The sequence below is a fragment of the Urocampus carinirostris genome, unplaced genomic scaffold (genome assembly GCF_059441175.1).
Source record: "Urocampus carinirostris isolate Australia breed hairy pipefish unplaced genomic scaffold, RoL_Ucar_1.0 HiC_scaffold_27, whole genome shotgun sequence".
In the NCBI taxonomy this organism is placed as follows: Eukaryota; Metazoa; Chordata; class Actinopteri; order Syngnathiformes; family Syngnathidae; genus Urocampus; species Urocampus carinirostris.
In genome coordinates, this window is record NW_028283134.1 from 79,192 (window position 1) to 97,898 (window position 18,707).

General features: G+C 42.4%; 1 pseudogene; it reads right to left on the reverse strand.

Annotated features, from left to right (window-relative positions):
* Window positions 1-16,708: 16,708 nt before the first annotated feature.
* LOC148345734 (U2 spliceosomal RNA) lies at window positions 16,709-16,839 on the reverse strand (annotated as a pseudogene).
* Between the last annotated feature and the right edge of the window lie 1,868 nt (window positions 16,840-18,707).

Sequence of the window (18,707 nt, forward strand, 5' to 3'; positions counted from 1 at the left end):
GGGTTGATGGAACAGTAATTTCATTATTTCGTCCGAATTTCTTCCCTCACTCATGTTTTCTAATACTGCAAGGGCTTTTGTGTCAACAATGTCTTTTTATTCTTTCGTTTGATTCAGTTATTTGTGTGTCGCTACTATTTTCTTTTTGAAATTATTAATCAATATCCATATCAATGAACTGAAAAATGATTAGTCCAAGCTAAAATTGAAATGTATTTACAGTATTGCTACCTTCATGAAAAAATGCGAAATACAATATGAGGCTAGGTCAATTTAATTTGGGTGGGAATCCTGCTGGCCAAACCGGTAACCACCAAATTACATTCTGAATGAAATAAACATAATATAAGCTATTCCTACAGCTATTAGAGCACCCAATAGGTTTTCAACATGCTAAAACATCTCATCTCATCTCATCAGCCGTACCGCTTATCCTCCTCAGGGTCGCGGGGGGGCTGGAGCCCATCCCAGCTATCTCCGGGCAGTGGGCAGGGGACACCCTGAACTGGTTGCCAGCCAATCGCAGGGCACACAGGGACAGACAACTCATTCACTCATTCACACCTAGGGACAATTTGGACCGGTCAATTCACCTGAAATGGAACGTGGGAGGAAACCGGAGTGCCCGGAGGAAACCCACGCAAGCACGGGGAGAACATACAAACTCCGCACAGAAAGTCTGGAGCCGGATTTGAACCCACGACAGGTTCCCATGACATGAACTGTGCCGCACAAGCGCTAACCACTGCGCCGCCGTGCTGCCCATGCTAAAACATATTGTCTGAAAAGGAAGATTTTTGGTGATTGGTTTGTTTTTCCTTGATAATTTTTTTATTTAACTTAAAGGGACATTCTGTAATAGTTTGTACCTTCTATTGGAACAAAAAACAACTTTCATTTAGTAAAATACATTGGTATGAATACTATTCAAAACTACATGAACCATCATACCAACGTTAAGTTTTCTAAGAAATCATAGGTCGATAAATTCGTATTTATTTTACTTTGTGGCACCCCTGTCTTGTTGACGTGAAAGCGGTTATTTTTTATGAAAGCTGCCTGTGGCAGTTGGCAGATTTGGTTAAACTACCATATAATAAATGTCCAAAAGTCTCCAGCACAGAAGAAATTTGTGACAACGTTGCCCTTTTTGAAGTGTCCATCATTACAAGAAGTTTTGGGATACCCTGCCCAAGCTGAAATTTGGAACGCTTGCTGGGGATTTTCTTCTATATATATTTTTGTCTGGAAACAACTACGCCAAGGTAGCACTGCTGTTCAAATACACAAAAATAGGAATGGAAAACAGAATCACCTTTTTCACCATACAAAACACATACTGTGTTGATGCCCTCAAAGAGTTTTCCTACCAACTTGTCCGGCCCCCCTGGGGGGAGTTGTCAAGTCAACCTTTGCTACACATATGCGAAATAAAGCCAACCCTCATGCCCAGTAGCTGCCAGATAATTAAATCAATGTAATTAAAGAGAAACACAGTTCAGTATTCATTTCACATGTTTGACTTTGATCATTTTCTGACATTGCAAGAGGTTAATTTGTGTAAATTCCACTCTTGCGTGAAAGCAGTGTTTCATCAATGTATTCCAGCTGGAGTAGGGAGAGAGAAAAAGAGGGAGAGGAAGGTGGATGCAAAGGTGGGGGTTGGGACGGGGCTAGCTTGTCTGCCTGAAAGAACAATGGTGTCCCAAAGTAAAGTCTTCTACAGCATGATTTTTTTTTAATTGCCTGAAAGGTACTTTTAACGGCGACGTCTGCGGCACAGTTCTGAGGTCATGGGTTCAAATCCAGCTACCAGCCCTCCTGTGCAGAGTTTGCCTGTTCTCCCCATCCTGGTTCGGGATTCCTCCGGGCACTCTGACTTCCTCCCACATTCCAAAAACATGCACTTGAGCCCAAATTGTCCTTAGATGTGAATGAGTTGTCTGTCTGTGTGTGCCCTCGGACTGGCTGGCAACCATTTCATGGTGTTCCTTGCCCACTACCCGAAGATAGCTGGGATGGGCTCCAGCACACCCGCAACCCTACTGAGGATAAGCGGTGCAGATGATGGATGGAAGGATAGATGCATTATTTTAACAGAAACCCTTCGTATCACCTCCAACCAGACAGTCGGAAAAAGACAGGACAAAACAAAATATGTGGTGGGCATCAATTTTGAATAGAAGTGTGTCTTAAGTCTAGATTTAAAATCTTCCACTGAGGTTGCCGATCTTATCTCTGGAGGCAGAGCATTCCATAGCACCGGGGCCCGGGTGGAGAACGCTCTCGAGCGTGCAGACTTCTTGCTCTCGGAGTCACAAGACCGGCATTTTCTGAGCGGAAGCTCCGTGCAGGAACATGGGGGAAATTAAATCAGAGAGATAAGAGGGTACAACTCCATGCAAACATTTGTATTTTAATAAGAGAACCTTCAAGTCACATCTTAAGTGGACTGGGAGCCAGTGCAAGTTGGCCAATACAGGAGTAATATGCTCAAACTTTTTGTCTTAGTCAAGAGTCTAGCTGCCGCATCCTGAACCAGCTGCAAACTTTTGATGCTTAGACATCGGGAGACCAAAAAGCAATACATTACAGTAATCAAGCCGAGAAGTAATAAACGCATGAATTAAAACCTCTGCATCTGATTGGGACAACATCGAGTGAATCTTCGCAATATTACGGAGGTGGCAGAAAGCTATTCTAGTATTATTTTTAATGTGTGACTGAAACAACAGATTAGGATCAAATATAACACCTATATTTTTGACCGAGCCACTATGGGTGATATTACATTTGTCTAGGTTTAGGGCAGTGTTTGAAAATAACTCACGACAATGAGTTGGACCAATAATCAACATTTCAGTTTTTTCTGGGTTAAGGCGCCAAAAAATAAAGTGACATCCATCTTTGAATCTCAGTAAAGCAAGCCTCCAGATTTTTACAACTTAACTGTCCAGTTGTCTCCAGTAGCATATACAGTTGAGTGTCATCTGCATAGCAATGGAAACTGATATACTTGCGGATAATGTCACCAAGCGGAAGCATATAAATACTAAAAAGAAGGGGGGCAAGTACAGAGCCCTGTGGAACGCCACGGGGACATTAGAGAGTTTAGAGGTCAGATTGCCGTAATTAACACATTGCATCCTGTCTGACAGGTAGGACCTAAACCGCAAGAGTACAGTTCCTGAGATACCAATGCATTCCAGACGAACAAATAATATGTTATGGTCCATACCCGAGGATAGCGATATATTATTAATATTTAAAAACGATGATCTTAAGATCCCAAACAGATCCTTCACCAGTGAAGCTGGAAACTGATCAAGCAGGCAAGTAGTTTGTTTGGCCCTACTGACCATCTGTTCAAGACTATCAAGGGACAAATTATTGAAACTGGAGAATGTTTCTGAACAACTGCCGACACGGTCCTTACCTAACACCTCTGCATCTTTGAGGTAGGACGAGGTTGCAGAGCGTTCGTTTAAGATTTCATTCCTGATGAGTTTAATCTTTTTATTTAAAAATTCCCTAAAGTCATTAGCAGAATAAGTAGAACTATTTGGGTTAAGTTGTTGTCTGGTAAGTTTCGCCATTGAGTCGAACAAAAAATTCGGATTATTTTCATGTTTAACAATAATCTTAGAGAAAAACGATGCTTTAGCTGAGGCAAGAGCGACTTTATATTTTAGCAAGCTGTCACACGAGGCCAGTCGGAAGACCTCCATATTTGTAGTGCGTCATTTTCATTCAAGTTTCCTGCGACCTTGTTTGAGTGACCTGGTTTCTTCGGTAAACCAAGGTGTATGCTTCTTAGGTCGAAATGTATGCCTTAGGGGCGCCACAGAATCAAGAACATTAACCAAAGCAATTTTTAAGTTGTTTGTAAGTGAGTCAACAGACCCAGTGTATGAAAGGAAGGCCGCAGTTACTGTAGGTAATAATTCTTTTAAAGCTAATGCCGTTGCAGGGCGGATATTGCGACTACTAAAGCCTAAATTTCCCTTATCACAGTAAACATTAAACAGCACCTCACACTTAACAAGATAATGATCAGAGATGGCATTAGGATACGGTAACAGTGTATCATTTGAGTCCACTACACCCCGGGTCTAGAGTGTTCCCATCTTTATGAGTGGGCACATTAACTATTTGATTAAAAGCAAATGCATCAATCAGTGACTTAAAAGCAATCGCAAGTGAATTTGATGCGGAGTTTATGTGTACATTAAAATCACCAATAATTACAACATTGTCCGCATAAGTTACTAAGTCTGTTAACAGTTCCGAAAATTAATCCAAAAAATTTTGATTATGGTCCAGGTGGGCGATACACAACAACTACATAAATTGGTGTTGACATCAAGGACCTCGTAACAAGTGCTTCAAACGTTTTAAAAACAGTAGGGGTACCAGGAGTAAATTTCAACTTACCTTCCGATATCAGAGCCGCCACCTTATTTGCATGGTCGTGGCAAGTGTGAACTCACAAAGTTAGGGGCAGAATCCTCATTTAACACTACAAACTTATTTGGTTTTAACCAGATCTCACAAAGGCCAATAAAGTTGAGATTGTGTTCATTAATAAGGTCATTGACAAGTAAAGATTTGGAGGCTAGTGATCTAATATTCAGAAGGCCAAGCTTCAGCACTGTGGACTGAGCTGAACCCTTTCCCGAGTTTTGAACCTTAATGGTAACCTTAGTGGTAACCTCCACAAGATTATACTGCTTGTCTTGTGCCTTGCATGGCGGCAGATGCGGCCCGAATTCCATACCATAGGGATATTGTTGACAGGTGGAGGAGCAGGATGACTAGTGGTAGAAACTAATGTTATTTCTTCTCCCTTCTCACCTAACAAGGGAGAATGAAATGAAATGATTTGCATTCATATAGCGCTTTTCAATGACTTCCCAAAGCGCTTTACAATGTGCTCCACATTTCCCAATAGCGGCCTTGGTGCTCCACATTTCCCAATAGCGGCCTTGCAGCCATGTAAGGCGCTAACCTGCTTATTGGGGGTATTAGGGGTTCAGTATCTTACCCAAGGACAATTCGACATGTAACACAGACGAGCCGGGATTCGAACTGGGATCCCTTGATCCCAAGACGAGCGCTCTACATCCTGAGCTACTGCCGCCCAGAATCAGAGGTAAGAAGCACAGAAGGAGATGTTATAGAAGAGTACAGATAAGGGTGTGTGGTGCAGGTAATTGAACGCTCTAAACTACAAAAACTATGTGAATTGCATGAATCTAGCATAGCGCTAGTTAGCTCCAGCAATACAGACTCCACACCCGTGGTTACAGGTTCACTAATCACCTGTGACCTGGCCTGCACTAGTGTACCCTGTCATGGAAGGCTTAAACAGTACTCTATATTTTTAAAAAGAGTGAGAGCACCTTCCAAGTCAGGGTGAAGGCCGTCGCTCCTCAGAAGGTCAGGTCAGCCCCAGAAAGCAGGCCAGTTATCCACATACCTAAATCCCTGCTGACTACAGAAACTTGCAAGCTAGCCGTTCAGCGAGACTATAAACCTCTCATCATTTTTTTCTGGGTTAAGGCGCAAAAAAAATTGAAATTTGAAGTTGAAGCATGTAAATACTAAAACTCCGCGGAAAGTTGAAATGAGACAATTTTGTTGCACATGTTAGGTTCGAGACTCGTCAGCAATTGTTGTGTTCTCATCAAAAATATAGATGGGGAAAAACGGCATGAAGTTTACATGACTTTACCGCTTGAACAATCTTTAACGGATTCAGCAGTTGATGATCGACCTATACATTGTATCACTACACGCCGTGCGCAGGGTGATAACTACAATATTATTACACAGAAAGTAGTTCCTTTGGAACATAAACAAAAGTCTAGGGTTAGAAGTGGAAGGGGGCCTACGGATCAGATTTTTGGAGTGAAACGTTTTTAGTGAAAGGAAGAGAGGTGTTTTATGCATTTATGGATTAAAAGAAAGCATATGACCGGAAAGATCGGGAAGCTTTGTGGCAAGTGTTTAAGATGTATGGGGTGGCAGGTTGCTGCGCGCTGTGCAAAGTTTGTATGAGGATAGTAGAGCTTGTGTGAAAGTGGGGAGTAAAGTTTTCGAGTGTTTTCCGGTAAGATTGGATTTGAGGCATGGGTGTGTCATGTCACCTTGGCCGTTACTGTATATTTGTATATGATTGGCGTGGTGCATGAGGTGCATGTAAGAGGAGGCATATCAAGTATTGTGGGTGAGTGTGGGTTGCATGTAAGTCAGATGTTATTTGAAGAAGACACTGCTTTGGTGGCTAACTCTGCAGCAGGACTGAGGGCTTTGGTAGTGAAGTTTATAGAGAGTGTGAGAGAAGAAAGCTTACCAAGGAGTAAGGTAATGAGGTATTCGAGAGGTGGTGAGGTAGGTGTATTAGATATTTTGTTAAATGATCTAGAGTTGCAAGAGGTAAATGGTTTTAAGTATGTAGGTTCATATGTGGCAGTATGTTGTGGTTTGGAGAAGGATGTGAGGAAGGCGGTTGGCGAAGGTGAAAGGACATTCTAATGTCTCACCGCGTTTTCTTTTCCAGGACCAGACCAAATATTCGGACTTTGAAAAAAGAGAAAGAAGCAATGCAGTTGAGGATATTTATGACAAAGTTTCAAATTAAGTTAAAATAAGAGTGCACAAGCGCCCTCCCACCAAGATATGGCCAGGAGTGCGCCCCTCCATGATTTCACAATGATTTTCACATGTTTCTGAAGGTCCCATCTATGGGTGGAGGCTGAGAAGTATCCAAGGGCATCTGGTGAGTTTTTGCACATCAGCTACTACCAGATTTAAAGTATGGGCACCACATGAGATAAAAAAAGCTCTTGAGTTCATTTTTTCCCTTCATGCGGCACTGTTGTCATAGGACTGTTCTCTGCAGTCCTCAAATGGAATGTTAAGTTCCTCTAGCTTTTGGAGGATTAGAGATGACAAATGTTCTGGTGACTGCTCTGCAACAAGAAAGCACAAGAAATGCTCCTCATGTCTTCTTGTGACACTATTCTGACTATGACAGAGAGCTTTTTCTCATAACTCACATCAGGTGTGCAATCGAAAATGATGAAAAATGTTTGGATATTTTTATCTCTTCCACCTAGTGGGTATAGGACTTTAGAACTGATGGAGTTTATCAGTTCATTTTGGATTATTTTGCGAAAATAATGCATGTTACTGAAAGCTCCACCCCACTGACATGTTGCTTCATCACTGGGTCAGATTTGGCCATAACCTTCACCTCTTTCAGAAAATTCCCATTGTCTGGTGGATTTTAATGTGTCTGTGGAACCCCTAAAAGCCATGTTTCTTTCAGCTTAAGACTAAATTATTGCCACCAATCGATTTAATACTTCACGCCACCTTTATCTCTAAACCTCCGCAAGTGCCATCTCTTGTCTATTTATTGTAAGCCCTTTCGCAACACTTACCTCCAAGTCCCCTTTCATGTTGCCATTTGAGCATTATGATCCTGGCTGCCCTTGAGGACTTTGAGAAAGTGACTTCCATTTTTCCAGTCCATCTGTATTCAGTTTGTACTCTCTTTTAGCATAAAGTTTGCAGCAGAAGCAGTGCAAGCTATCATTGTTTTAAGAGTACATAAGCCAGCTTTTTCTGACTTTTTTTTCATTGACTAAGAGTCTGTTGAAGTATTCATGTTAACACCTTTGTCTAACTTTTTGTTTCGGGAACTTGAAATTGTTTCTTATTTGAAATGCACCATTGTGAACCAACTCTGTTTGTACCTTATCGGTCAGCGGAGATGGACTACTACTCGAGCAGATGACGGTCCAATTGATGCTGCTGTGTGTGTCAGTAGTTTGAGTAGCTGGGGTAGGGGCAACTGGAGGACGGGTGGATGTTGTTGCATCACTAGGTTGGGTAGCAGGATTGGAGAGAACTGGAGGAACGGTTGATGCTGCTGTCACTGCTCGGTTATGCTGCTGATGTGGAGGTGACGGGGGGATCTCCACTTGTGGGACTGAGGTATCTCAGCAGTGTATCTGAAGAGAGAAGAGGAGTATTTAACACCAATCTTATAACACATGAATTAAATAATAAAATAAAATTAAATAATATAAATGAAAACCATAAGAAATTTAAACCCCTCTATGCAGAGCAGAGTCAAGATTCGTTTCATACAAATGAATGGGCCAGTTGTGGAGTTTACCTAGTATCAGTCTGTCTTTCTGGAGTTGTTGAGGATTTTTTGGAAGAGTGTGTGTCATAATCCACAACTATTTATGATTGTTGCTTGCAAGCTAGAACAGGGCATGAAAACAAGAGATGTCCTGGGAAAGGTTTAGTGACTGGTCACCCGACGTAAAAAGTGACAGATAGCTACTGGTTTGTTAAGCTGAATGGTATGTGAATAACCTTATATAACACTATCAATCTACTTCAGAAAAATAATATCGTGGTATCATCTTTACTGACTGCAACATTACCTCTGTGCTTGTTGGGTTTTTCCTCCTCTTTTTTTATTTTCTTCCTCTTCTGGGCACCAGACAGTTTGGGAAGTTTTGAGATGTTTCAGGTTGTCGCATCAAAACATGACCATCCTCCCCAAGTACTAGTAAAGTCTGATTATTCTGAGGGGGATGGGGGGAGGGGCATCTTGGGAAAGTAATATATCATCCATCCATCCATCCATCCATCCATCCATCCATCCATTGTCTTCCGCTTATCCGAGGTCGGGTCGCGGGGGCAGCAGCGTCAAAAGGGAAGCCCAGACGTCCCTATCCCCAGCCACCTCTTCCAGCTCATCCGACGGGACCCCGAGGCGTTCCCAAGCCAGCCGAGAGACATAGGCTCTCCAACGTGTCCTGGGTAGCCCCCGGGGCCTCCTGCCGGTGGGACATGCCCAGAACACCTCCCAAGGGAGGCGTCCAGGAGGCATCCTTATTAGATGCCCGAGCCACCTCAACTGTCTCCTCTCAACGCGAAGGAGCAGTGGCTCTGCACCGAGTCCCTCCCGGATAACTGAGCTTCTCTCCTTATCTCTAAGGGCCCGGTCACACAGCCGTTTGCGGCTGAATCACGGCCAGAAATTTCTGCCTGTGAGGCGGACGCTATTGGACGCTTTGAGATCGCCATACAGACGAGATACAGCAGTGCTTAACACGCGGTCGGAAATTCACGCGCGGGTGGCGGCGCGAAAAAGTTTTGCGCTGCTCAATACTTTAGAGCGCGGGTACACAGCCTTTCACGGGCGTATCGAGGCTGAATCACGGCCAGAAATTTTGCAACGTTGAAAATGCCCGCCACAGCTGTGTTATTACCGATCGCCTGGAAGCTTATCACCTTTGCCGTCTCTCCAATAAACTGAGGAGACGGCTTTCGCGCTATGTTGCGCTGATTCATCTTTACAAGGTAAGTCCTCTCATTAAAAAAATGACGCGGTTGGTCAAATACAGTTAGGGTTAACGTACAACCCACGTTCACATAATACCCTATGTTTGTGTAGACATAAATGACAACCTACTTATTAGTATCTTAATGCCATTTTATGACATATAGTAGGGGTCTTTAATGTGTGACACAATGAAAAGTAACACAAAAACAGTCCACCTGACCCTTAAGCTGAAATAATATCATTACCAAACCTTCTATTTAGCACCCAAACACCTTTGTTTATAAGTAATTTAATTCAAAAGAATTGTCATTAGATATTAAAAAAAAAAGATAATTTCTACATTGTTTTCATGACGCATACGTCACAGTAAAAGCTGTCTCTTTCTTTTCTATGCCCACATTTATGTCCAAATTGTTTATCTTATCTATTGTGTTTCAGAGTGGCTGCCCCATAAGCGTGGACAGGTTGGACAGGAATGTTTTTATCCTGTGCTTATGGTTTGATGCGTCGTTGTGGAGTCAGAACTCATCCAGGACTTCAGGCTGAGCAAGAAGGCCTGCAGGAGCTGCTGAAGAGAGAACAGGACCATGGCTGGAGGTCCTGATCTACGTGTACTGGCTGGCCCACGGTCTGTCCTACCGTATGGTGTCACGGGTCTTCAGTGTTCCCAGGGCCACAAAACACAGAACTTTCCACAGTTAATATGGAATAAATTGCCCAAAAGCCATGTTTCAGGCTCTGGAAGTCAGACCCACATTTGCTTTTCTGCATTATGTTTTAACTATTAGTTATTACTGCAGCAGTCACTATTTGTCCTGAGTTCTACACAAGTTAATATTCATACTAGACCTGTGCGTCATGTGTATTTGGTATATTGTTACTCTAAGTACAACTACTATTCATTAAATGTCTATATATTGAGTAACACCTTGGTGGTTTATTTTATAATGATGTGACATACTGTGCGTGAACTGTGTGATTGTTGAACAGAAAACAACTACAAATCACTCTGGGTTGAATAATAATTTACAAACAAACGCACATTGGTCCGAAATACATAAGAGTAAATAAATAATGTGTCACAAAATGTAACAAATATACCAATACTTCCATATAACTGGAAAATAGACTGGAACTTCATCGAGTTCTTAATGAAAAAAAATATTTTCCTTTCATAAAACAAATGAGAACTTGCAGGGATGTCACTGTTCTGGCAATTTGTCCACAAGCTTCCCAAAAAGGATCAGGAACGGCTCAGTTTTGGCCTCAGTTTCTGCGTGCCTTTTCTTTACTCTGGCAGACTCCTCTTTTAAAAAGTCAAGGAGTGTATCGTGCTTCCTTTTTTTTCTGGGTGATTTGGGGTCTGGTGCCGGAGTGGAAGATGACGCCGACGTGCCCGGTAGTGTGGATGGTGTGGTCGCTGTGATGGTGGCCAGCTCTTCCGGCATAAATCACGACCTAAAAGACGCACACCTTGGTTTAATGATGAAACTAGATCCCTTAAACGAGAATGCAGGAAATCTGAAAGAAAATGGCGCGCTACCAAGCTTGAAGTTTTCCATCAAATCTGGTGTGATAGTTTGTTGAAGTATAAAGCGGCCCTGGCCTCTGCAAAATCAGCCTACCTTTCGAAAGTGATTGCGTCACAAAAGAACAATCCCAAGGTCCTTTTCGACACTGTAGCATCGCTAACAAGGCAACAGACTATCCCAGATAGCTCCACCCATTCTGCCCACGACATAATGGTCTTCTTTACTAAGAAGATCCAAAGCATACAGGAAGAAATTGCTAAAGACAGTATTAATTCAACACATACTAAAGCACTCAAATCTCTAGATGCACGACATGGTGGCTGTCTAGGTATTTTGTCCCGTTTTAGTGAACTGTCACTCGAAAATCTTAAACAGATGGTGAATACGGCCAAACCGACGACTTGCCAGTTCGACCCACTTCCAGGTTCACTTATCAAAGGTCTCTTTGGCGTTCTTGCACCTTCAGTTCTAAATATTTTAAACATATCACTCGCCTCAGGTGTAGTTCCAGCTGCTTTTAAGTCCGCTGTCATTAAACCCACACTGAAACGACCCAACCTAGATCCAGAAAACGTATGTAATTATAGACCTGTGTCAAACCTACCGTTTCTTTCTAAAATACTTGAAAAAGTAGTGGCACAGCAGCTGAATGATTTCATGCCCGAGAACAATCTCTTTGAATCAATGCAATCAGGATTCAGGGCTAACCACTCTACTGAGACAGCTCTGATTAAGGTAACCAATGATCTCCTACGGGCAATGGACTCGGGCGCATCATCACTTTTGCTGCTGCTGGACCTTAGTGCTGCATTTGACACAGTGGACCATATTATCTTGCTAGAACGGTTGGAAAAATGGATTGGTCTCTCAGGAAGCGTCCTATTATGGTTCAGATCCTACCTCTCAGATAGGACACACTGCGTTAAATATGGCGAATTGACATCTGAGCTATTTAGTGTTACTTGTGGTGTTCCGCAGGGTTCAGTGCTTGGCCCCCTTCTCTTCAGCATTTATATGCTTCCACTAGGTGATAGTATTCGTAAGTATAATATCAGTTTCCATTGCTACGCAGATGACACTCAACTCTATCTCCCGATGGAGGAATCTGCCACACTAAACTGTGGAACTTTGGAGGCCTGCCTCACTGAGATAAAAGAGTGGATGTCACTCAATTTCCTGCGTCTTAACCCTGAAAAGACTGAAATGTTAGTTATTGGTCCTTCTAAGTCCCGTGACTTATTCTCTAAAACCGCAGTGAACTTGGACAATTGCCACATCACACAGAGTGACTCACTTAAAAATTTAGGTGTCATTTTCGACCCTGATCTGTCCTTTCAAACACATGTGAAGAAAATTACTAGAACCGCTTTCTTCCATCTCCGTAACATTGCTAAAATTCGTCCTATACTTTCTCAGTCGGATGCGGAAATCATAATTCATGCGTTTGTTACCTCCCGTCTCGACTACTGTAAAGCACTACTTTCCGGTCTTCCGATGACCAGACTCAAGAGTCTTCAGCTGGTACAAAATGCTGCAGCGAGGCTTTTAACAAGGACAAAAAAGTACGATCACATCACCCCAATTTTCTCTAACCTGCATTGGCTCCCTGTTAGCCTAAGATGCGATTTTAAGGTTCTCCTACTACTATACAAAATCATACATGGACTTTCCCCCTCATATCTTTCAGATCTGATCTACCCCTATGTCCCGGTCCGAAGCCTTCGTTCCGAGAGCGCCGGTCTCCTGGTGATCCCAAGAGCCAAGAAGTGTTCCGCTGGTTCGAGAGTGTTCTCCATCCGGGCACCGGTGTTGTGGAATGCTCTTCCCCCTGAGATCCGATCTGCAACCTCGGTGGAAATGTTTAAATCTAGGCTTAAAACTCACTTCTACTCTATAGCATACGAGTAACCTGATCTTATATGTAATAACTTGTGAAGCCCTTAGAGACTAATTGTGATTAAGGGCTATACAAATAAAAATGACTTGACTTGAAATGACTTCCACAGGACATTCTACAATGGCCTTTAGGTTGGGTGGAAAAAACAAGAATTACTTAATGCTGGTTTATTGCCAGGTCAAGTCAAGTCAAGTCACATTTATTTATATCGCCCTTAATCACAAAAATGTCTCAAAGGACTGCACAGGATTACAATTACACAATTACCTGATCTTAAACCAACATGCGGGCAAGGAACAACTCAAAACCTCAGCGTGAGGAAAAAGAGAAACCTTGAGAAGGGACCTCACAAGTAGTAATCCCCCTTTCAGGATGACCAGGGTGAATTACATTTAGCATTACAGTACACAAACATAGTAAACACTAGGTAACACGTTGAAAATTTGTCCCGAAGGTGCATGACAGCAACGACGCTCCCAGCCTGTAAACCATTCAAAAAAGTTTATGACGGCCACGACGCAGCTTCCCATCTCTGCCAGCTGGTAAGTGCAGGCGTTAACATGCTTCTGGTCCGCTAACTCATCTCAGATCGTCCTTCTTCGTATCACCACCAGGCAGGCAGTCGGAAAAGGACAGGACAATACAAAATATGAGGTGGGCATCAATCATATACTTTGGAATAGAAGTATGTCTTAAGTCTTGATTTAAAAACTTCCTGTACAAAAACAACTGTGTATAGGGTGCTATACATAAAGAAAACATTATTGGTGGGTTGAGTTCCTGCTCCTCTCAACTTACTATTGGTGATTCTGTCGGTTCAGGTGGGGTGAATGACGCCACCAATACTTGTGGATCAACGGATGGCCTACCACGGAGAACTGCATGCATGGCCTCATAAAAATGCCAGCTTGATGCCGTCTGTTTGAGGAGTTGTTGAATGTAGAGGATGGAAGGGAAGTGAAAGTCGAGGCGTTCGGTGGTATGGGAAGAATGTCCATGTTGGGTGATTTAAATGTGAAGCCTGTGGAAATATGGGAGGTGCAAGAGGCAGTAAAAGAAATGAAAGAGGGGAAGGCGCCTGGGTTGGATCGTTGTACTGCTGAATGCTTGAAAAAAGGTGGCATGATTGACTGGTTAGTACTCTTGTTGAATGTATGCTTTTTAAGTGTTGTGGTTCCTGTTGATTGGTGTAGTGCATATGTGGTGCCATTGTATCAGGGTAAATGTGATAAGTATGATTGTAGCAATTCCAGTTATTTTAGTTTGTTTTCTGTAAGCTGTATGGAAGAGTCTTTATTAAGAGAGTAGGAGGAAAAACAGATGAGGTGGTGATGGAGGAGTAGAGTGGTTTCAGGAAAGGAAGCAGATGTGTGGATCCAGTTTTTGTAGTAAGACAGGTGTTTGAGAAATATTTTGCAAAAGGTGAGGATGTTTGTTTAGCTTTCCTGGACTTGGAAAAGGCGTATGACAGAGTCGATAGAGAGGCATTGTGGCAGGTAATGGTAATGTATGGAGTGGGTGGAAAGTTGTTGGATGCATTGAATAGTTTTTATGTGAACAGCAGAGCATGAGGAGGAGTAGGGAGTGAGACAAGTGACTGGTTCCCTGCGTTGACTGGTGTGAGACAGGGGTGTGTGATTTCACCATGGCTGTTTAATGTGTACATGGATGGAGTGGTGAGAAGAGTGAATGCAAGAGTATTTGGCAGAGGTGTAGAGATGATGGATAACAGTGGAACGGTGTGGCAGGTAAGTCACTTGTTGTTTGCAGATGACGCTTGTGGCTTATTGTGAGGAAAAATTGAGAAAGTTGGTAATGGAGTTTGGAAGGATGTGTGATAGGCGTAAGTCATGTGTGAATGATGGGAAGAGTAAGGTGATGAAGTGTTCACGTGATGGAATGGGGCAAGGCGTTGGAAACAAGGTTGAATGGACAGGTGCTGGAAGAAGTTGAAAGCTTCAGGTACTTGGGTTGTTATGTGGCTGCAGTTGGAATGGAGTGCGAGGTATTGCACAGAGTGAACCAAGGAAGCAAGGTTTTGGGTGCTCTGAGGAAGGTGATGAGTAACAACAGTATGAGTATAGATCAGGGGTCAGCAACCTTTTCTGTGCGGCGTGCCACTTTTTAAATTTCCTTGTAATTCAGTGTGCCACACCAAGATTAATGACTTGCACAACAACCCTTTTTGAACCAAGGTAACTTTTATCTATAAAAAAGTTCCGTGTCACACCATCCGTCAAAAATGTTTGAAAATTAAGTTATGTCAAATATTTCACTGTACTACCTCATAAGCAGATAATTAGTATATAAAAAGAAGAAAATAAGACTTAATATAAAAAATAATGATGCGCTTTATGTTTTTATTTTTTACAGTAAAATCTTAAACCACTTTGTTAAACAAATTACGTTATTAAATGTACTGTGCTACCTCAAGAGCAGATAATTAGTACATAAAAAGTATATAAAAATCTACTGTCACCTACTGATATGGATGACTATTACAGCTCCTCATCTGAAGAGTGCAAAAATACTGAATACATTTTTGGAAAGATAAAATTCCAGCAGCACACTGGTATACCTGACCTATTTATCTTCCACTGTTCTTGTTCATCAATTAACTAAAATATGAATGTGAACAACATGTGGAAAGGCCTGTAGCCATTCTGACTTCAACTTTTTACCACAAGAATTAACCAGGATCAACTATTCGTCATCAACTATAAACTACAATCAAAAAACAAATAATATGGTCAGCTACTATACCATTCATCAATGATATCTTGTTGCAGAAAATATCAAAACTTGAAATAACAGCAGCAATAAAGAAGGCACGCGCGCGCACACACGCACACACCCGCGCGCGCGCACACACACACACACGCCCGCGCGCGCGCGCGCACACACACACACACACACACAAAAGCTTCTTTAAAATATTCGCCATCAGTAAATGGTTTTCCGTGCTTTGCTATTCAGTGAGCAATTTGTTAGATAGCTTCAGTCGTGGTGTTTTTAGCAGTGACAAAGGTTTTTAGTGTCTGTGTTTGTTTACTACCTGGACACAGCGCGTTTTAATGTCTCGGCCTTGAATTCAATGTTCAATTTTCGTCTCGTAATGACGTTTAACACTTGATGCGCTCTCGGGGCATAATGCACAAAGAGCACGGTCACTTTTTGCACAAAGCCCCAGTCATCTGTCCACGCTGATGGAGAGAGCGCGATCTTGTTATGCCGAGAAATGCATCCCTGCCGAGTTTTGCATCCCCTAGCTACTATCACCACTTTTACCTCGTTTTATCTCACTTTTATATCACTTTTCGGGATCGTGATGGCAAACATAGAACCAAAACCACTTCGTCTTGCATTTGTTGGGAATGTAATAAAATTTAAACCATTTCTGCTTTGTATTTGTTGTGAATGTAATCGAACGGTAATGCACACCGTATATAAATTACTTTTGAGCAGGTAACATGTTTATTTTGCCTTTTTCTACTCAAATCGCTCGTATTGAAACTGTTATGCACTCTACCATAAAGCTTATTTCAGCATAATAAGCTTTATGGTAGATCATAACAGTTCTCAAAAGTGATTTTTATATTGATCCATATATAAGGCGCACCGGATTATAAGGCGCATAGTCATATAGTAAAAATCGGATTTTATGTGCGCCTTATAGTGCGGAAAATACGGTAAATGTTTTTGAGATGAAGTGTTTGAGGAGTATGTTCGGAGTGACAAAATTGGATGGATTGAGGGTTAAGGGTTATTGTTCTATCTTCGTTATTCATTAGCCATTATCCGTTATCGGTCAGTTCATAATACGCTACAAAACCAAGGCGCCGGGACACTTACTCTCAGCCAAAAGGCCGAGCTAAGGTCCTAGCCCCAAAACCTTGCTGCGATCATTGCGAATGCACCGCTTCTGGAAGTACTGTAATACCGGGCAGATGCGTGGAGTGGACAGAGCAAGCTCTTATTCCATCTCCGGGATACAAAAATCAAATCATAAGCAAGGGCCATTTTGTAAATTTAGTAATTGTAACTGAACATGAAGTACACAGCCCAGAAACAACAGCCATGCCGACACCTATAGCAGAACATCCTGATGCTCATATCCTGCATTTTTTTGTTTTTTTGGTTTGAACAAATTTATTGACACTAATAAGTGAAAACAATCATGACAATCTCAACAGCAATTAAGCACATTCACAATATTCTATTTCAATATGACGTTTAACAGCAAACACAATGTGAGGTTTGAACAACCCTTCTCGAAAATCTTAATAGCAACCAAGCATATTCACAATTTCATTATATAACATCTTTGTTAGTGTCAATAGATCCGTCCAGGCCAAAGTCGATTGTTTTTGGTCTGAACAAATCCACCGACACCAACAGCAGCAAAGCAAACACAACAATCTCAACAGCCATCAAGCATATTCACAATTTTGTTATATCTGACAATATGACGTGACGATATGACGTTTTAACATTTTTCCCTGATATTTTCAACATCAATTGAACAATTTCAGAGTTATTATCTTTTAACAGTAGTTAACCAACGTGTAAAGGGCAATACTATTGTGCAAGGACATAGCTCTGCCATCCCACCCTCCCAAGCAGCATCCTTCCACACCTATAGCAGAACATCCTGATGCTCATATCCTGCATTTTTTTGTTTTTTTTGGTTTGAACAAATTTATTGACACTAATAACAGAAAACAATCATGACAATCTCAACAGCAATTAAGCACATTCACAATATTCTATTTCAATATGACGTTTAACAGCAAACACAATGTGAGGTTTGAACAACCCTTCTCGAAAATCTTAATAGCAACCAAGCATATTCCCAATTTCATTATATAACATCTTTGTTAGTGTCAATAGATCCGTCCAGGCCAAAGTCGATTGTTTTTGGTCTAAACAAATCCACCGACACCAACAGCAGCAAAACAAACACGACAATCTCAACAGCCATCAAGCATATTCACAATTTTGTTATATCTGACAATATGACATGACGATATGACGTTTTAACATTTTTCCCTGACATTTTCAACATCAATTAAACAATTTCAGAGTTATTATCTTTTAACAGTAGTTAACCAACGTGTAAAGGGCAATACTATTGTGCAAGGACAAAGATCTGCCATTTCACCCTCCCAAGCAGCATCCTTCCAGTCCTCTGTGTGGGTCCTCTCCCTTCTTACTTCTACTTTCCACAACCCAGGCCGTTGCTGCCGGGACCCCCACAGTGTAGCTCCGGTTCCCCCTTCCGGGTGGGTGCAGACGATTCTTCTTCATGGCTGCGTCCTATCTGCAGCCATTTGGAGCACAGCCACGGGGGGATCTGCCTGCACTTCCATACTAGCAGGTTTCTGGAGGTCCAGATGGCGTCCTTGATGGCGGCGAGAGTGAGCCAGTCCCTGGCAAAGTCGTTCCGAGACCTCCTCGACCGACTCACCCCGTAAAGCACGTACTGTGCATCAGGGACCTCCCCTGCTGGCAAGTCCGGGAACTTTCCTAGTTGGTCGGCCATTGTCCACAAGTCCTCAGCAGCATTGCACTCACAAAAAAGGTGCCTCACCGACTCCTGGGCGCCACAGCCAGGTCGAGGGCACATCGAAGTCGCTGACATTCCTCGGTGGTGCATTACGGCTCTGACTGGGAGAACCTCATGAGCCACCATCCATGACAAGTCTCGTAGTCTGTTTGGGAGGGCAGGATGATTCACGTTGCTCCAAACCGTTGTAGGTTCGCCAAACGCAAGCCCCCGCACAGGACTTACTGTTGCACGCTCTTGCACAATAGCAATAAGGGCCCTGTGGTTTTGTTAAGAGTGACATTCTTGTGTTTCCAAATCTAATTTCTTTAAAAAATCCCGAATAAAGAGATGTGTTGG